We start from the raw sequence: 16,573 nt of genomic DNA, 5'->3' as shown, positions 1-16,573 counted from the left end.
TTGCACTATCGGTCGGAGGATGGCATTCACGTATCGTACAGCAATTACGGCGCCTTCCATGACCACCAGCGGCATACGTCGGCCCCACATAATGCCACCACAAAACAGCAGGGAACCTCCACATTGCTGCACTCGCTGGACAATGTGTCTAAGGCGTTCAGCCTCATTGGGTTGCCTCCAAACACGTCTCCAACGAATGTCTGGTTGGAGGCACATGCGACACTCATCGGTGAAGAGAACGTGGTGCCAATCCTGAGCGGTCCATTCGGCATGTTGTTGGGCCCATCTGTACCGCACTGCATGGCGTCGTGGTTGCAAAGATGGACCTCGCCATGGACGCCGGTAGTATAGTTGCACATCATGCAGCCTACTGCGCGCAGTTTGAGTCGTAACACGACGTCCTGTGGCTGCACCAAAAGCATTATTCAACATGGTGGCGTTGCTCCTCCGAGCCATAATCGGTAGGTAGCGCTCATCCACTGCCCTTGGGCGGCCTGAGCGAGGCATGCCATCGACTGTTCCTGTCTCTCTGTATCTCATCCATGTCCGAAAAGCATCGCTTTGGTTCACTCCGAGACGCCTGAACACTGCCCTTTTTGAGAGCCCTTGCTGGGTCAAAGTAACAATGCGGACGCGATCGAACCGCGGTACTGACCGTCTAGGCATGGTTGAACTACATACAACACGAGCGGTGTAGCTCCTTCCTGGTGGAAGGACTGGAACTGATCGGCTGTCGGACCCCCTCAGTCTAATAAGCGCTGCTCATGCGTAGCTGTTTACTTCTTTGGGCAGGTTTAGTGACATCTATGATCAGTCAAAGGGACTGTGTCTGTGATACAATATCCACAGTCAACGTCTATCTTTAGGAGTTCTTGGAGCTACTGTGATGTAAAACTTTTTTTGATGTGTGTATGTTACCTGGACAAGTGTATTCCCGAATTCATAACTCTACATTAATTATTTGTTGATGTTGCGATTTTTTTACGTCTGTGTAGTAAACCATAAATTTCTGGAATTGAACTAAAAAAATTTTCTGTCTGTATATTTTTTCCTTTACGAGTTTTCTAAATCTGTGCAATGCTTTTGTACAGTTGGCGGGAGGCAGTTCAGGAAGCAGTTCTCAGAAGCTGCAGAGAGCACGCCAGCCTGTTCAGCGGTGTTGGAGGGGCACTGGACATGCTGTGCGCTTACCAAGCAACGATGTTCGTCTGGATACCACGTAAGATCATTTTTCCTGTTATACTGTACGTGAAAACATAACCCAGACACCGACAAGTAGCATTTTTTTCTTTCCTTCACACTTATACATCAGAGCACTTGCTTTATCCCCATCTCCTCTTCCTCCACCTGTTACTACCACTACTACTACGACACTATTACTAGTGGTATTACTACTTCTGAATTCTTTTGCACCATTCTTTTGTACAAGGTGCAGCCAAATGAAAACGAGACAGATGGAAGTTTGTGTGTACCTCTTCGTCCGAAGCAAATCGATGGTCATGAATGTGGCACCAAAAGTATGGAAATCGCATGCTGAGAGATTGGGAATGTATGGAGGCTGTATGATTTCCCAGAGAAAGTTCGTCTCACAGTGGGATAAATGTTTTAACAGTTATGACGATTACATTTGAAATAATAAACAATCTACTTATTTTTTTCCATCTGTCTCGTTTTCAGTTTACCGCCCTTTGTATTTCAGCGGGGAACAAGCTCTTACGGATTACATCATGTGTTCTATACTGCCTCTAAAGCCTTGCAATTAGCCAGCTTAATTTTATGTTTAATAATAAATTTTTATTTTGCTTGTTAACTTACTAACCGGTGTAAAGTGGTCTCGTTTGTCTTCCTTTGTATTGATATAGTTTTACTGTCCATCTTGTGAAATATTTGTATTTGCTTTTAAAGGTCGACATGTTGTCCAGAGTAACGTAAATTAATTACAAGGTATAAACTCACTTGTAAGAGACATCAAAATCCGCACCATGGTTTACTGAATCTTAGCTTCATTGATGTTCGATGACTTCGCAAGCGTATGCCAAGACTAGAAATCCAATGGTTTGCTGTTCAAACCCAGATAGTTGAACAATTTTTTTCTTTCCTATGTAATGACGTGCTGCACAAGTTCAGGTTCGACTTTAAACACTTGATCCCTGTGCAACTAAAATCGGAGTAATGGATGGAAAACCCATCCACTACATTTAGAGTTCGTAGCAAACTTAATCTTCTCGCCAGTGACTGCTATAGTTTTAACTACTAACACTTCTGAGTCTTAATTAATGCAGCATGCGACTTTATTAGAAGTTACTGTAACCGAAAGTGAGGAAGACATCACCTGCTATAAGGACAGCAAAGATTTATGGTGAAGAATGATATAGAATACGAAATAGGTGGAAATGGAGAGCAAGAAACAGAAAGTAGTGACTTACTAAAGGTCAGAATTAGTGAACAGCTAACTAAAGAAAGACAGAAATTGGTTATTTTGAAATTAAGCTTGCAAAAGATATTCGAGGGAAGGGGGACACGGAAAGTCGTTGAATATGCAAAGAAAACTGTCTACAACAAAATTGCTATACTGGTACAAAATATTGTCACAGAAATGAAGGAAAGTTTCTGAAACTGAACTTTCAGAGAACAGTGTGTTAAGGAAGGGAGAAGTGGACCGTGGGAAACCAGAAAAGAAACATGAAACCTGTGAAACGTTATGCTACAGAAGAATGTTAATAATTAGGCGTACAGATGTGGTGCTATATGCGTGGTAGTAAGAATAGACAAAGGAAGGAAGAAATATAAATTGGAAAGTCTACGAAAAGAAGGTGCTGGATAACGGGAGATGTGCTAAGGCACTCAGGAATAATCAACGGAACACTGGTGGTACACACGGAGAGAAAAAATGGAAAGGGCATGGGAAAATTGGACGTCTAAACAAGGTTTTCGAAGACTTGGGTGCAGTAGGTGTAGAGTGATAAAAATATTGGCACAGTACAGGAAGAGATGGAGAATGTAATCGAACTAGTCGAAAACCTAATGGCTATAAGGAATGGTAGGAAATAATAAGAAAAAAAAGAAATCCTCACGCCAAGACGTTATGTCTGTTGGAACTCGCTAGCACATCTGACACTTAGATAGAAAGCTTCATTTAAAATAGAGAGCCTGAACCTAGCTGACGTGAAGGGCATGCAACTGCAATTTTTCTGTCACGTTGGCTACGCCCGTACTATGTACTGTCATATTTGGCAGTGTGTTTTCCTCACCAGTATCGTTTGTAATTAGTGTTCAGTTGAGTATCGTTGCAAGGACACGAAATACTATGCACTGAGCTCTGCATACATACAGCTTATTGAGCTGATTGAGCATTTCGTCAAGTTTGTGATCATGTGAACGGTGAGGCATAAGGAGCAACATCTCTTTGACTACTAGCTAAGTAAGATTTCATATAAGCTATTATTCTAAAAATGGCGCATTTCCGCTGAAGCGTTTTTAAGGACCATATACACTGAAGAGCCAAAGAAACTGGTACACCTACCTAATATCGTGTAGGGTCCTCGAGAACGCAGAAGTGCCGCAGAACGACGTGGCATGGACTCGACTAATGTTGAAGTAGTGCTGGAGGGAACTGACACCATGGATGCTGGAGAGCTGTCCAAACATCCGTAAGAGTACGAAGGGGTGGAGTTCTCTTCTGAGCAGCACGTTGCAAGACATCCCATATATGGTCGATAATGTTCATGTCTGGGGAGTTTGATGGCCAGCGGAAGTGCTTAAACTTAGAAGAGAGTTCCTGGAGCCAGTCTGTAGCAATTCTTAACGTGTGGGGTGTCGCCTTGTCCTGCTGGAATTGCCCAAGTCCGTCGAAATGCACAATGGACATGAATGCGTGCAGGTGATCAGACAGGATGCTTGCGTACGTGTCACCTGTCAGAGTCGTATCTAGACGTATCAGAGGTACCATATCACCCCAACTGCACAAGCCCCACACCACATATTTTGACCTGGGCGCGTATGACCTCAGTTGTTTTTGCGCCCTAAAACAAAATTAACAAACAATTAGAGCCTCTACCATCTTGAACAGTCCCCTGCTGACATCAGGGTCCATGGATTCATGAGGTTGTTTCCATACTCGTACACGTCCATCCGCTTTATACAATTTGAAACGAGACTCATCCGACCAACAACATGTTTCCAGTCATCAACAGTCCAATGTTGGTGTTGACGGGCCCAGGCTAGGCGTAAAGCTTTGTGTCGTGCAGTCACTAAGGGTATACGAGTGGGCCTTCGGCTTCGAAAGCCCATATCGATGATGTTTCGTTGATTGGTTCACACGCTGACGCTTGTTGATGGCCCAGAATTGAAATCTGCAGCAATTTGCGGAAGGGTTGCACCTCCATCACGCTGAACGATTGTCTTCAGTCGTCGTTAGTCCCTTTCTTGCAGGATAATTTTCCGACCGCAGCGATGTCGGAGATTTGATGTTTTATCGGATTCCTGATATGCATGGTACACTCGTGAAACGGTCGTATGGAAAAATCCCCCACATCATCGCTACCTCTGAGGTGCTGTGTCCCATCACTCGTGCGCCGACTATAACACCACATTCAAACTCACTTAAATCTTGATAACCTACCATTGTAGCAGTAGTAACACAGTTATCAACTGGGCCAGAGAGTTGTTGTCTTATATAGGCGTTGCCGACCGCAGCGCCGTATTCTACGTGTTTATATACACTCCTGGAAATGGAAAAAAGAACACATTGACACCGGTGTGTCAGACCCACCATACTTGCTCCGGACACTGCGAGAGGGCTGTACAAGCAATGATCACACGCACGGCACAGCGGACACACCAGGAACCGCGGTGTTGGCCGTCGAATGGCGCTAGCTGCGCAGCATTTGTGCACCGCCGCCGTCAGTGTCAGCCAGTTTGCCGTGGTATACGGAGCTCCATCGCAGTCTTTAACACTGGTAGCACGCCGCGACAGCGTGGACGTGAACCGAATGTGCAGTTGACGGACTTTGAGCGAGGGCGTATAGTGGGCATGCGGGAGGCCGGGTGGACGTACCGCCGAATTGCTCAACACGTGGGGCGTGAGGTCTCCACAGTACATCGATGTTGTCGCCAGTGGTCGGCGGAAGGTGCACGTGCCCGTCGACCTGGGACCGGACCGCAGCGACGCACGGATGCACGCCAAGACCGTAGGATCCTACGCAGTGCAGTAGGGGACCGCACCGCCACTTCCCAGCAAATTAGGGACACTGTTGCTCCTGGGGTATCGGCGAGGACCATTCGCAACCGTCTCCATGAAGCTGGGCTACGGTCCCGCACACCGTTAGGCCGTCTTCCGCTCAGGCCCCAACATCGTGTAGCCCGCCTCCAGTGGTGTCGCGACAGGCGTGAATGGAGGGACGAATGGAGACGTGTCGTCTTCAGCGATGAGAGTCGCTTCTGCCTTGGTGCCAATGATGGTCGTATGCGTGTTTGGCGCCATGCAGGTGAGCGCCACAATCAGGACTGCATACGACCGAGGCACACAGGGCCAACACCCGGCATCATGGTGTGAGGAGCGATCTCCTACACTGGCCGTACACCACTGGTGATCGTCGAGGGGACACTGAATAGTGCACGGTACATCCAAACCGTCATCGAACCCATCGTTCTACCATTCCTAGACCGGCAAGGGAACTTGCTGTTCCAACAGGACAATGCACGTCCGCATGTATCCCGTGCCACCCAACGTGCTCTAGAAGGTGTAAGTCAACTACCCTGGCCAGCAAGATCTCCGGATCTGTCCCCCATTGAGCATGTTTGGGACTGGATGAAGCGTCGTCTCACGCGGTCTGCACGTCCAGCACGAACGCTGGTCCAACTGAGGCGCCAGGTGGAAATGGCATGGCAAGCCGTTCCACAGGACTACATCCAGCATCTCTACGATCGTCTCCATGGGAGAATAGCAGCCTGCATTGCTGCGAAAGGTGGATATACACTGTACTAGTGCCGACATTGTGCATGCTCTGTTGCCTGTGTCTACGTGCCTGTGGTTCTGTCAGTGTGATCATGTGATGTATCTGACCCCAGGAATGTGTCAATAAAGTTTCCCCTTCCTGGGACAATGAATTCACGGTGTTCTTATTTCAATTTCCAGGAGTGTATATCTGTATTTGAATACGCATGCCTACACAGTTTCTTTGACGCTTCAGTGTATATACAGAGTGTTTCAAAGTCTTTGCATCAAACGTCTATAGGTGATAGATCACCTCCTGGGGAATAACTTTTGTTAGAAACAAATTGTTCGCTGACGCTTCTCGGCGACCCTGGGCGTCCTCTTGTATTGGTTATGCACCTGAGAGGCGCAAGGTGTACGCACTGTGCAGCATGCGTATGCCCTGAGTGTTGCCTATAATTCAATCATATGCTCCGTTTGAAAGGGGACAGGCCTGATAAAATTAAAGTTACTGATTCGCATCTAAAATACCTTTTTCCTCTTAGAGACACTCATCCTTAAGGTTTTCTTATCGACAATCATTTTATTAATTTACTGGGGTCGATAGTATACATCATACCAGGATAGGTGTAATCTTATCGTCCCGGGACCGGCGAAAACTAAAGGATGCCTAGCGTCTCCTGGCAGCGTCTGCGAATATTCCGTCTCTAACGGAAGTTACTCATCCTGTTGTGATCTATCACCCCTAGATATTTGATGCAAAGACTTCGAAACACCCTACGTAGGGCTATATGTTATAAACTGGTTTTCCTTTTATTGTAACTCCATTCTTCGAAGGATGTGACGCAGAGATGAAAAGACGCAGTTTATATGAAGAGGATAGCGTTACAGAGAACAATGACGATGGTAGTAATGGCAGCGAGTTAATATTAAGGGTGTCAGAGGCAAAAATGGTTTACTTGCAAACCTTGATAGTACCACTCTAATATCCCACGTATGTTCAGTTTTCTGACAGTGATACCTTAAATTGGGCATCAAAAGGATGGTATAATACTCAATTGAAGAAATCAATATGTTCAGTACTTCGAAAGCAAAACCAAATCTTAGGAACTGCACAGATTTTAAAAATGAGTGAATGTCTCAACAGGCGGAACGAAACAACTAAAAACGAATGTCACATTTACTCCTTCGTTCTGCGTCTTTTGTAATAACTAAACTGCAGAGGCCAGATACAGGGCTGCAGACAAGCGAGCACTGCGCGCTGCTCTCCGTGCAGCGGCCTTTGCCCGCATTTTGGAAGGAACGAAAATTACTCTCTAATGTACCGTCGACAACGAGGTCATTAGAAACGGAACCCAAACTCGGATTAACGAAGGATGGGGAAGGAAATCGACTGTGGTGTTTCAAAGAAACCATCCTCATATTTGCCTTAGGCGATTTACGGAAAAGCTGATTAGTATGGCCGGACGGGAATTCGAACCGTCGTCCTTCCAAAAGCTACTCTGCTTTTACGGCCTACAGCATGTATGTAGCTGCTCTGCTTGTGATATCTATACAGGGTCTCGTGTACAGCTCTGCAACACTTAACATATTGCGAACTACGGATGCCGACCGGGAACTTTCATGTTATACGTCACTGTTTGTTTGCATTACGTAAATTAAAATTTCAGTATCAGCTTCTAATTTTGGGGTAATCGGTATTCTCTCACCTACAGTAAACAGTAAAAATATACTAGGAAAATAAACATTTATATCTTTTTATGGAAAAAAATAGAAATTGTTCAGCATTGTTCTAGTGACTGAAGACAAAGAGGTCAGGATTCTTATACTATCACTCATTCCATAGTGAGGCGCGTAGATCTTAGTTTTCTGGTAAAACCACAGAAGGTAGTGGTAAAAGCAGGTGGACAGGCGGACGAGAAATATCGGATGCGGCAACTATTAGATGATACTAGGGACCATCTAATAATTCCTCTATCTAGGCCGCAGAAGAAGACAGATGTACTATCAGAAGTCGTTCGTACAAAAAGCAGCGGTGTTAGCTGAATACTGTTGTTGAGCACACTGTTACCTGACGGCTTTATTGTGTACAGTCATGAATTTCAGACGGTAATCTATCATTCAGTAATGAATTATCTGTTTATTTAAAGCTCCAATCAAGAAGACAGCTGCAGTAGCAATGCATCGTGTATAGTGTGTGTGTGTGTGTGTGTGTGTGTGTGTGTGTGTGTGTGTGTGTGTCTGTGTGTTTGTGTGTCATGATTTACGAAACGAAATTAGTCGCGAAGGCGACCTTTTTCCATGTATCCGCGTATCACTTTCTGTCTTCCCCTGTTGCACGTCTGCAGCACAGTTGACGTAGAAGAAACTTACTTGGAATGACTCGTCAGTACACTTGCCCGAATAACGCTGAAAAAGGCCTGTTTAGTGGGTCAACAGCATACTAGTCTGTGGCGACGGACAACAAGCTGCGGGGGTACGCAACACTTCTTTCGCACGCATAACTTATTTTTCCCTTGCATCTGGAACACAGGTGTCAGTAAGCATAAATTTCTCATTGAAAAAGTTTATGCTGTTTTATGGCAAATGCTAACACACATTTCTTTACATTAAGCAAAAAGCACTCCGTCTTCAGGCCACGGGTGGCCTACCGGGACCATCCGACCGCCGTGTCATCCTCAGTGGAGGATGCGGATAGGAGGGGCGTGGGCTCAGCACACCGCTCTCCTGGTCGTAATGATGGTATTCTTGACCGAAGCCGCTACTATTCAGTCGAGTAGTTCCTCAATTGGCATCACAAGGCTGAGTGCACCCCGAAAAATGGCAACAGTGCATGGCGGCCTGGATGGTCACCCATCCAAGTGCCGACCGCGCCCGAGAGCGCTTAACTTCGGTGATCTCACGGGACAGATCTCACGGGAGCCGGTGGATCCACTACGGCAAGGCCGTTGCCTTTACATTAAGCAAGGGTGAATAAATGTAAGAACAGAGTAGGGGAAGGTATAGGGAAGTTAAGAGAGGAAGAGTTGAAGATGGATATGTGTGGAGGAAGTGAGAATAAGGAAGAGAGATACTGAGAGTTTGATGAGTAGATCACAGCTTTTGCTTTAATAAGAAACCTTATTGTTCTTGGACGATATTAAAGTAGCTTTGAATCTCATTTCAACATAGAGGTGGTACTCTTCAACTGACATCTATAACCCTTGCTGCTCTTCGTGTTTCACTGTACCTAGTATCTTATATGACAGCACATGAATGGTATCAAAATTTACGATGCAGTATGAAGTGAAAAAACACATTTTTAACGAATGCTCTTTCATGTGTTCGTATGGCATGCGACGCCATTATAATCTGTCCGAGGAGTTCTCACGTTATCTTTGTAAAACCAGTTGCGTATATCAAAAATAATGACGGTCCAACGTGAATCGTGAAAACGGGGATATCATATCTTCTTCTTGATGTGCTGTGGCCTTGTGAGTGAGTATGTCGATGCATATTACGAGTCATCCTCTGATGAACAGTTGGAGATTACCTACGTAAGGTGTCACTTGCACAGCTTTGAGTCCCCCAGTTGTTGGTAATGATCAGGTGGGATGGTGTACTGGTAAAGGCAGTGGACTCGTGATCGGATGGACCAGGATTCGTCTGGCCCTCCTGATGTGAGTTTTCGTTGGCTACCCTCGGCTATCCTGAGTGTGTCGTGGAAAGGATCTTTTCAGACACCACTATGAATTTTCTGTCTCATCCTTCCCCAATTTGAGCCGTGTGTGTATAATAGACACTTGTCTGCGAGAGACGTATATAGGAGATAGGTTGGTAATTGTCTTAGAACGAATAAAGACGTTAGTCGATCAGTGAGTTTATTAACAGTTTTAATTATATCCCCTAATTCTTTGTGAACAACCGTCTACTGCCCGCTTTCCAACTGCAGAGCCAGCTGCTATCTGAAACGAAAGAAGCACAAAGGAGGCTCCTGTAGCTAGCGAGTGACGATCGACATGGATGAGCGACTGATAGTCCATTCTAGGAGCGCCCCCGCTGCCTAGGAACCTCGCTCGGTACAGTACGAGGTGCCGTGTTGTAACAGCGAGTAACTCGGAGAGGAGGTTTGGGGATAAGCGTAAGAACCCATACAAATTATAAAAATGAATGCAGGTATGTAGGCATATATGTATGTATTTATATATGTATGTTCCATGTCTCCTATGACTGGACCGTTTTCAAAAAAACTTAGTACACGCATCATTAACTGACTGGAAAGAATTACTTTGGGGGAAAGAAGCACCCATCTATCAAGAGGGTGTGGATGGGAGTGAAAAAGGCAGTGCAGACCTACACATAGTCATGCACTATGAGAATGAGAGCATTTAGAGACTTGCAACAAACTTTACCTACAATTTCAAACCTTTACAAAACTTTCTGTTGCTGACGACGCTTACAAAATGCTGAAAGAAAAAACGTTTATCACTTACTATATTTTCGCTGTTCTTGCAGTAAAACTGCTACATGAAGCATGACGTTTTAGTTTATTACTTCTTTACTACTAATTATATTTGTGACAAATTTTGGAAACAATATTCATATATACCACTGAATATACCAGAAAAATAACATCATTGCATCGCACTTAGTCCAGGAGATATAATGTTGTACGTACTGAGATGCTTAAAAAACTACCGCATCATGCAACACGTTTAATTTTTTACTCTTAATCCTACTTGCAACACTTATCGCAGACGGTATCCATATCTGCTGCTAAACGTACCTACAAAAAAATATAACTGTGCGACACACAGTTCAGGAGATAGGATGTCAAATACACTACTGGCCATTAAAATTGCTACACCAAGAAGAAATGCAGATGATAAACGGGTATTCATTGGACAAATATATTATACTAGAGCTGAAATGTGGTTAAATTTTCACGCAATTTGGGTGCATAGATCCTGAGAAATCAGTACCCAGAACAATCACTTCTGGCCGTAATAACGGCCTTGATACGCCTGGGCATTGAGTCAAACAGAGCTTGGATGGCGTGTACAGGTACAGTTGCCCATGCAGCTTGAACAAGATACCACAGTTCGTCAAGAGTAGTGACTGGCGTATTGTGACGAGGGTGGCCGAGCGGTTCTAGGCGCTCAGTCCGGAATCGCGTGACTGCTACAGTCGCAGGTTCGAATCCTGTCTCGGGCATGGATGTGTGTGATGTCCTTAGGTTAGTTAGGTTTAAGTAGTTCTAAGTTCTAGGGGACTGATGACCACCGATGTTAAGTCCCATAGTGCTCAGAGCCATTTGAACCATTTTGTTCTATTGTGACGAGCCAGTTGCTCGGCCACCATTGACCAGACGTTTATAATTGGTGAGAGATCTGGAGAATGTGCTGGCGAAGGCAGCAGTCGAACATTTTCTGTATCCAGAAAGGCCCGTACACGACCTGCAACATGCGGTCGTGCATTATCCTGCTGAAATGTAGGGTTTCGCAGGGATCAAATGAAGGGTAGAGCCACAGGTTGTAACAAATTTGAAATGTAACGCCCACTGTTCAAAGTGCCGTCAGTGCGAACAAGAGGTGACCGAGACGTGTAACTAATAGCACCCCATACCATCACGCCACGTGATACGCCAGTATGGCGATGACGAATACACGCTTCCAGTGTGCGTTCACCGCCATGTCGCCGACACGGATGCGACCATCACGATGCTGTAAACAGAACCTGGATTCGTCCGAAAAAATGACGTTTTGCCTTTCGTGCACCCAAGTTTGACGTTAAGTACACCACCGCAGGCGCTCCTGTCTGTGATGCAGCGTCAAGGATAAGAGCAGCCATGGTCTCCGAGCTGATAGTCCATGTTGCTGCAAAGGTCGTCGAACTGTTCGTGCTGATGGTTAATGTCTTGCAAACGTCCCCATCTGTTGACTCAGGGATCGAGACGTGGCTACACGATCCGTTACAGCCATGCGGGTAAGATGCCTGTCATCTCGACTGCTAGTGATACGAGGCCGTTGGAACCCAGCACGGCGTTCCGTATGACCCTCCTGAACCCACCGATTCCATATTCTGCTAACAGTCATTGGATCTCGACCAACGCGAGCAGCAATGTCGCGATACTATAAACCACAATCGCGATAGGCTACAATCAGACCTTTATCAAAGTCGGAAACGTGATGGTACGCATTTCTCCTCCTTACACGAGGCATCACAACAACGTTTCATCAGGCAACGCCGGTCAACTGCTGTTTGTGTATGAGAAATCGTTTGGAAACTCTCCTCATGTCAGCACGTTGTAGGTATCGCCACCGGCGCCAACCTTGTGTGAATGCTGTGAAAAGCTAATGATTTGCATATCACAGCATCTTCTTCCTGTCGGTTAAATTTAAAATAAGGCACGTCATTTTCGTGGTGTGGCAATTTTAATGGCCAATAGTGTACTGAAATGCGAGAAAAGGCTGTTGTATCATGCATTACGTTTTAACTTATTATTTCTTTGCCACTAACTCTATTCGCAATACTTTTCGCAGACAGTAGGCACGTTTACCACTGGATGTACCAGCTAAATTATATCATTGTACAGGACGTGCTTCAGACGATACAACGTCATGAACATTAAACTGCTTGAAATTGATAGTGCAGGGCGACCTTCGCTGGACATACGGGTGAAATATGTTTCCAGATACGCGTGAAATATGTTAAATATGTGTGACAATATGTTTGACATGTGCGAGCGCGAGCAAAGCCAGGGGTAAAAAGCTCATCGTAAAGCGCTGGAACGATTTCTAACAAATTTGGTACACATTTAAGTTACATCTAGAGGGAAATGCTGTATGGGTAAGAACTACCAGCCTCCTATTGGGATGAGCGGGATAACGTGAAGAGAGAAGGGAGGACGAGGAGGTGAACAGACAACGAGGCTGAAGGAGGAGACAGGCACCGATAGGATGGGGAGGAAAGAGGAGGAAATGGACAGAGACAGGGGGAGGAAGAGACAGGCAGAGAGATGAAGACGAGGAGATGAACAGACAGAGGGGGAGGAGGAAGTAGATAGAGAAAGGTAAGAGGAGGAAATTGGAAAGGAAGAAATGGACACATGAAGGAAAGGGGAGGAGATGAGCAGGGTGAGAGGGAGCAGGAGATGGACAGAGAGAGACGGGGAGGGGAAGGTGGACAGAGAGAGGGGTGATAGAGAAGAACAGAGAGAGAGGGAAGGAGTATATGAACTAGAGGAAGACTGGAACAAATACATATCCGAGCAACACCGGATACTCGCCTATTATATTATATTTTGGACTATGAGCTTGATGATAAGTTTCGAGTAACTAGAGTGTGTTCGGAAGTATACCAGCTCTCATCCAATTAGTGTAAATGGGAAAGGAGAAGGGCGAGTGAAACTGCTATCGGGCTACCTCTGCCCCACTGCCTGTGCTAATTTGCTGAAGATGCAGAATATAGATAGATCCGTCCTCACGTTGCGCAGAGTTTCGCAGTATTCGTGTCGAACGCATCCGACCCCATTGAGAACGGCTGGAGATAACGAAGGCGGTCCCGTAGCGGGGGAAGGGTCGCTGGCGGCCGCAGATGAAGTCTGCAGTCTGCATTGAGGCGGAGCGGCGGCGGAGGCAGGGGCGGCGTCGCCGGCGACGACTGCGGAAGTGGGACCGTGGCGGCGCTGCGGCCGGAATAGTTTTAGTTGCGGCCGTGATCCCTGAATGGGCGCCTGCAAACGAGCGTCCGCCAGCCGGCAACTTGGCGCGCTCCTTCGCCTTGCGAGTTGGCGCTACTTGGGGATGAGCGGTCGCCGGATAAGCCGCGCGCGCCGGATTAATGAGCCAAACTCGGCCCGGCCGTGGATTACGCTGCGCCAACTCCGCCGTTCCTCTGGCGTGGCGCGGGCATGCCAAGAAGCCGCCCGGCCCGGCCCGGCTGACGCAGCGCCGCCTCGTCTTTGCTGCGGATTGCCGGCCGCCCTCCTTCCACCTTACTGAATGCGACACCGCCACTAAGAAACTTGCTGCATTCCTGATTAACTCGCATTATATAACCCCCCACCCTTCCGCACGCACACTTATGCAGCGTATTTCAGTCTTTTCAGTAAACGTCTGTTGTCTTGGTCTTCAGTCCAGAGACTGGTTTGAGGCAGCTCTCCTTGCTACTCTATCCTGTGCACGCTTCTTCATCTCCCAGTACCTACTGCAACCCACATCCTTCTGAATCTGTTTAGTGTATTCATCTCTTGGTCTCCCTCTACGATGCTGCCCTCCAATACTAAAGTTGTGATCCCTTGATGCCTCAGAATATGTCCTACCAACCGATCCCTTCTTCTGGTCAATTTGTGCCACAAACTCCTCTTCTCCCCAATTCTATTCAATAGCTCCTCACTAGTTATGCGATCTACCCACCTAATCTTCAGTATTCTTCTGTAGCACCACATCTCGAAAGCTTCTATTCTCTTGCTGTCCAAACTATTTATCGTCCACGTTTCACTTCCATACATGGCTACACTCCAAACAAATACTTTCAGAAACGACTTCCTGACGCTTAAATCTATACTCGATGTTAACAAATTTCTCTTCTTCAGAAACGCTTTCCTTGCCATTGCCAGTCTACATTTTATATCCTCTCTAGTTCGACCATCGTGAGTTATTTTGCTCCCCAAATAGCAAAGCTCCTTTATTACTTTAAGCGTCTCATTTCCTAATCTAATTCCCGCAGCATCACCCGATTTAATTCGACTACATTCCATTATCCTCGTTTTGCTTTTGTTGATGTTCATCTTATATCCTCCTTTCAGGACACTGTCCATTCGTCTAGGGGTGAGAAATCACGTCATAGGGAACAACGTTTGTTAGGGACAAAATATTCGCCAACGTTTCTCGGCGATTCTACGCGTCATGTAAGACTGGTTATGCCCCTGAGAGACGACAGACCGTACGCGTTCTGTTGCAGTCGTTTGCAGTGTGTGTTGCCCATCACCCAGTCATCCATTCCGAATGAAAGGCAGTAGGCCGAGCAAAACTGGAGTTTCTCATTCGCTTCTAAAACATCTTTCTCCTCTTAGGAACATTCGTTCTTGATGAAAATCACTCAATTAATTTTCCGAGGTATTAGTATGCCACAAACCTAATTAGAGGACACTGCTATTTTGGTGAAATCTCGACAACTAATGCTCAGCAAATGCTCAACGACGGCTAACGTTGCTAGAAAGCGCCAACGAACATATTGTACAAAAATGGTTCAAATGACCCTGAGCACTATGGGACTTAACATCTGAGGTCGTCAGTCCTTTAGAACTACTTAAACCTAACTAGTCTAAGAACAACACACACATCCATGCCCGAGGCAGGATTCGAACCTACGACAGTAGGGGTCGCGCGGTTCCAGACTGTAGCGCCTAGAACCGCTCGGCCGGCGAACATTTTGTCTCTAACAGAAGTCGTTCTACATGCCGTGGTCTATTAACACTAGACAGTTCTATTAAAGACTTTGGTACAGAGTAAACAGGTATAAGTGCAGACATTTTTATATGTAGTGTCTTAATTTGTAGACACTTCGGTGTCCTAGTTGTTCTTTCTCTGCATCGAACAGTCTTCCCACAGACACGTCACAAACTTTACGACCTAATGTTTTCTGCAAGGTTGTAATTGCATCTCTAACTGTACTAACCGTTTTGCGTCCACATGACCACAGTTCAACACCTGACCTGTTGTCCGAGAGAAAATAAACAGTAATGGCTTGCAATAGTCACACGTACTCACCCATCTAAAACCATACGCCACCTAGCATCAATAATTATTTAATTATTAGTCTCCAAAGGAAGTAAATGCTGACGTTCAGCACACCGTTGTTCAATACACGGTCCTCGGTAACCAACAGCTATTCCCAATTGGGAGTCCCTCCATCCCCTCCCAGGCAATCGGAATATTTGACTGGAAAAAAATGTTCTGCAACAGTGAATAAAACTCTCAGGATTAGGGAATAGAGGATATAAAAAAACCACACACTCATGCACACAAATTTAATTTTTGATCTGGACAATCGACAGCTTCGTCTCAGACATAGATTAACGTGCTCTCAACCGTACCTTTTCGACCAAGGTTTTTAGGAGCTTTGCCTTGGTTGAAAGGCAAACACCGGATCGGAAAGTCCCTTGCGGGACTTCCTCTGCCCCGCTAATAGCTCACAGGGATGTGTTCTTTCCGGTGAATGAGCTGACCTCAAAAAAAAATTTCAAATGTGTGTGAAATCTTATGGGACTTAACTGCTAAGGTCATCAGTCCCTAAGCTTACACACAACTTAACCTAAATTGTCCTAAGGACAAACACACATACCCATGGCCGAGGGAGGACTCGAACCTCCGCCGGGACCAGCCGCACAGTCCATGACTGCAGCGCCTTGGACCGCTCGGCTAATCCCGCGCGGCAGCTGACCTCAAACAGCCCGCTCTGGCCGCTCAGCCAGGCAATCAAATGTTGGAAAAAGTCCAAGAAATACAACTATAGACAGGCACCGCCCAGCACATCCCAAGGAAATGATTGGCATTACACCTTGATGCACACCAACAGAAACGCAAAAAACACGCACTAGATGTCCTTTGCTGGGACACTCTTTTTCTGTGCAGCAGTTTCGACAAAGGTTTTCGA

At 46.0% G+C, this 16,573-nt stretch overlaps 1 long non-coding RNA gene across 1 annotated transcript in view; it reads left to right on the top strand.

Annotated features, from left to right (window-relative positions):
- Nucleotides 1–1,116: 1,116 nt before the first annotated feature.
- The window catches only part of LOC124592560, a 223,403-nt gene continuing 207,946 nt past the window's right edge, over nucleotides 1,117–16,573 (top strand). The window contains exon 1 of the long non-coding RNA XR_006977823.1: nucleotides 1,117–1,219. This is a non-coding gene — a long non-coding RNA (uncharacterized LOC124592560). The remainder of the gene's footprint in view (nucleotides 1,220–16,573) is intronic.

Source organism: Schistocerca americana, chromosome 1, assembly GCF_021461395.2.
Source record: "Schistocerca americana isolate TAMUIC-IGC-003095 chromosome 1, iqSchAmer2.1, whole genome shotgun sequence".
Classification (NCBI taxonomy): Eukaryota; Metazoa; Arthropoda; class Insecta; order Orthoptera; family Acrididae; genus Schistocerca; species Schistocerca americana.
Note: the sequence above shows the minus strand (reverse complement) of the source record. Positions and strands in the feature narration are given on the sequence as shown.